At 36.0% G+C, this 4,861-nt stretch overlaps 1 pseudogene; it reads right to left on the bottom strand.

The window, feature by feature from the left end:
• Nucleotides 1-1,745: 1,745 nt before the first annotated feature.
• LOC149746922 (vesicle transport protein SFT2A pseudogene) lies at nt 1,746-4,553 on the bottom strand (annotated as a pseudogene).
• Nucleotides 4,554-4,861: the final 308 nt, after the last annotated feature.

The following is a 4,861-nucleotide window of genomic DNA, read 5'->3' as shown; positions in this document are numbered from 1 at the left end:
CAGAATCCAACAGCACATTAAAAGGATCATACACCATGATCAAGTGGGATTTATCCCAGGGATGCAAGGATTCCTCAATATACACAAATCAATCAGTGTGATACACCATATTAACAAACTGAAGAATAAAAACCATATGATCATCTCAATAGATACAGAAAGAGCTTTTGACAAAATTCAACACCCATTTATGATAAAAACTCTCCAGAAAGTGGGCATAGAGAAAACCTACCTCAACATCATAAAGGCCATATATGACAAATCCACAGCAACCATCCTTCTCAATGGTGAAAAACTGAAAGCATTTCCTCTAAGATCAGGAACAAGACAAGGATGTCCACTCTCACCACTATTATTCAACATAGTTTTGGAAGTGCTAGCCACAGCAATCAGAGAAGAATAAGAAGTAAAAGGAATACAAATTGGAAAAGAAGAAGTAAAACTGTCACTGTTTACAGATGACATGATACTATACATAGAGAATCCTAAAGATGCCACCAGAAAACTACTAGAGCTAATCAATGAATTTGGTAAAGTTTCAGGATACAAAATTAGTGCACAGAAATCTCTTGCATTCCTATACACTAATGATGAAAAATCTGAGAGAGAAATTAAGGAAACATTCCCATTTACCATTGCAACAAAAAGAATAAAATACCTAGGAATAAACCTACCTGGGGAGACAAAAGACCTGTATGCAGAAAACTATAAGACACTGATGAAAGAAATTAAAGATGATACCAACAGATGGAGAGATATACCATGTTCTTGGACTGGAAGAATCAATATCGTGAAAATGACAATACTACCCAAAGCAATCTATGGATTCAATGCAATCCCTATCAAATTACCAATGGCATTTTGTACGGAACTAGAAGAAAAAATCTTAAAATTTGTATGGAGACACAAAAGACCCCAAATAGCCAAAGCAGTCTTGAGGGAAAAAAACGGAGCTGGAGGAATCAGACTCTTTGACTTCAGACTATACTACAAAGCTACAGTAATCAAGATAATATGGTACTGGCACAAGAACAGAAACAGATCAATGGAACAAGATAGAAAGCCCAGAGATAAACCCACACACCTATGGTCAACTAATCTATGACAAAAGAGGCAAGGATATACAATGGGGAAAAGACAGTCTCTTCAATAAGTGATGCTGGGAAAACTGAACAGCTACATGTAAAAGAATCAAATTAGAACACTCCCTAACACCATACACAAAAATAAACTCAAAATGGATTAGAGACCTAAATGTAAGACTGGACACTATAAAACTCTTAGAGGAAAACATAGGAAGAACACTCTTTGACATAAATCACAGCAAGATCTTTTTTGATCCACCTCCTAGAGTAATGGAAATAAAAACAAAAATAAACAAATAGGACCTAAGGAAACTTCAAAGCTTTTGCACAGCAAAGGAAACCATAAACAAAATGAAAAGACAACCCTTAGAATGGGAAAAAGTATTGGCAAATGAATCAACGGACAAAGGATTAATCTCCAAAATATATAAACAGCTCATGCAGCTCATTATTAAAAAAACAGGGCTTCCCTGGTGGCGCAGTGGTTGAGAGTCCATCTGCTGATGCAGGGGACACGGGTTCGTGCCCTGGTCCAGGAAAATCCCACATGCCGCAGAGCAGCTAGGCCCGTGAGCCATGGCCGCTGAGCCTGCACATCTGGAGCCTGTGCTCTGCAACAGGAGAGACCACAACAGTGAGAGGCCCGTGTACCACAAAAAAAAAAAAAACGAATCCCCAAATGGGCAGTAGACCTAAATAGACATTTCTCCAAAGAAGACATACAGATGGCCAATGAGCACATGAAAAGCTGCTCAACATCACTAATTATTAGAGAAATGCAAACCAAAACTATAATGAGGTATCACCTCACACCAGTTAGAATGGGCATCATCAGAAAATCTACAAATAACAAATGCTGGAGAGGGTGTGGAGAAAAGGGAACCCTCTTGCACTGTTGGTGGGAATGTAGATTGATACAGCCACTATGGAGAACAGTATAGAGGTTCCTTAAAAAACTAAACATAGAAGTACCATATGATCCAGCAATCCCACTACTGGGCATATACCTAGAGAAAACCATAATTCAAAAAGACACATGCACCCCAATGTTCATTGCAGCACTATTTACAATAGCCAGGTCATGGAAGCAACCTAAATGCCCATCGACAGATGAATGAATAAAGAAGATGTGGTACATATATACAATGGAATATTACTCAGCCATAAAAAGGAACGAAATTGTGTCATTTGTTGAGACGTGGTTGGATCTAGAGACTGTCATACAGAGTGAAGTAAGTCAGAGAGAGAAAAACAAATGTCGTAAATTAACACATATATGTGGAACCTAGAAGAATGGTACAGATGGACCGGTTTGCAGGGCAGAAATTGAGGCACAGATGTAGAGAACAAACGTATGGACACCAAGAGGGGAAAATGGCGGGGGAGGTGTGTGGTGAATTGGGCGAATGGGATTGACATGTATGCGCTGTTGTGTATAAAGTTGATGACTAAAAAGATCCTGCTGTATAAAAAAATTTTTTTAATTTACAAGCATTTAACTGTTTATTCAACCATGTAGTTTGTAGCAGAATACAAATGGTCTTAAATTATTGCATTTTTTTGGAATGATTATTGTATCAAGAAAATCATACTTCACCAAAACCACAGCATACACTTTCAAACACTGTTTTCAAAGAGTTTCTGATTTTCAACTTAGGAGAGAAAAATAGCCTTTCATGACTGCATCTTTTGCATATACGATGCATGATAGACTATATTAGGCTCTTCACAAGAACTGCAACATATTCATTCCCTTCTTATGTCGCCAAAAATAAGCACACAGTGTAAATATGAAACAAACAAAAAAGAATAATAATTGTTGCAGGCAATCTTGTTTCAAATATTTTCATCAGTTGCTTCACAGAGCCCATTAAAAATCTCATACTGACTCATGCAGGATTATTTCCCAGGCTGTAAAACACTGCCAAAAGTTTCATGCCACCAGGAAGCCATAGCAATCCAGTTCCAAGGATAGAATAGAAAATGCTGCATACAAAGCATATACCAGACCACCTCAATCTGGTATTAAAACTAAGGGACCAAACATCCAGGATTTCTGTGGTCAGGCTACGCTCTTTGTCACCCTGGTCACTCAGGAACCTCTGCAGCTTCTTCCTGGCCATTTTCCTGGGCTGAACTGCTGACTATTCCTTCACCTCCCCTTCCTGCCCAGAGGAAACCCTTGGTAACCTTTAACCTACTTTCTGTCTCTATGAATTTCCCTATTCTAGATATATCATTAACTGGAATTATACAGTATTTGTCCTTTTATGTCCAATTATTTCATTTATAACAATGTTTTCAAGGTTTGTCCATGTCGTAGCGTGCATCAGGATTTCATACCTTTTTAGGGCTTAATAATATTTTGTTGTATGTATATATCACAATTTGCTTATCCATTTATCTGTTGATGGACACATTTTTTGTTTGTTTGTTTTTACTTTTTGTCTATTGTGAATAATGCTTCATTGAACATTTTTTTGGATCCCTGTTTTCAACTGGGGGAAGTATAAACCTAGGAGTGGAATGGCTAGGTCATATGGCAACTCTATATTTAGTTTTTTGAGGAACAACCTGTTTTCCCATTTTACCTTTCCATCATTTTACATTTCCACCAATAATGTACCAAAATTCCAGTTTCTCCACATCCTCATTAACACTCATTATTTTCATTTTTAAATTTTATTTTCTTATATCCATCTTAGTACATGTGAAATGATATCTTATTGTGGTTCTGATTTGCCTTTCTCTAGTGACTAACGATGTTGAATGTCTTTTCATGTTCTTATAGGCCATTTGTATGTCTTTGGAGAAATGTCTATGCAAGTCCTTTGCCCGTCGTTTGTCTTTTTGTTGAGTTTTAAGAGTTCTTTAAATATATTGAATTTTAAATGTTTATCAGATCTAGGATTTGCAAATATTTTCTCCCATTCTTTAGGCTATCTTTTCAACCCCTTGATAATGTCCTACATACACAAAATGTTTAAATTTTGATAAAGTTCAACTTATTTTTTTGTGGTTGCTGCTGTGCTTTTGGTGTCATATTTAAGAATCCATTGCCAATCCCAAGGTCATGAAGATTTATCCCTAGGTTTTCTTCTAAGATTTTACAGTTTTTAGCACTTATATTGTTGATCCATTTTTAGTCAATTTTTGTATATGAAATAAAGTAGGTGTTCAATGAAATTCTTTTGCACATAGAAATCCAATTGTCCCAGCACCATTTGTGGAAGAGATTATTCTTTCCCATTGAGTGGAATTGGCATCCTTGTCAAAAAGCAATTGGCCATAGCTCTATGTTTTATTTCTGTACTCTCAGTTCTGTATATACAGTTTTCTGGAGAATGGGTTAATTGCTTTCATGGGAAGATGCAGGGTTATGATAATCTCTCCCTCCCTGCAAAAGAGTTAAGTTCCACTATTTTGAAAGAAAACTAACATTGTCAACATTTTTTTAAAAAATGCATCTGTTAAACATATGGGAAAGTAATGGAAGGGGGAGGGGGAAGGGGGAGGGAAATATATGATTATGATGGAAAACTCAGAATATTGATCTTCATTATTGAATAAAATAAAATATATATAAATAATGTAAAATAAAATATCTTTTTATGTCTCTTGATTTAGAAAGGAACAGAATAAATCATATTCTGTACTAAGGTTGTCTTTATAAATAAAACAAGAACAGTTAGATAAGCTTTTATTAAATATACATATTTTCTTTTAGCATCTTGGTCCTTGTGTGGATATAGAGCAATAGTTCTTAAATTGTGGCC

This window comes from Delphinapterus leucas, chromosome 17, assembly GCF_059928025.1.
Source record: "Delphinapterus leucas isolate spDelLeu-1000000601 "Yukka" chromosome 17, BTC_Dleu_Yukka2, whole genome shotgun sequence".
Taxonomy (NCBI): domain Eukaryota; kingdom Metazoa; phylum Chordata; class Mammalia; order Artiodactyla; family Monodontidae; genus Delphinapterus; species Delphinapterus leucas.
The sequence above is the reverse complement of the archived record's forward strand: the minus strand, read 5'-3'. Positions and strand labels throughout refer to the sequence as shown.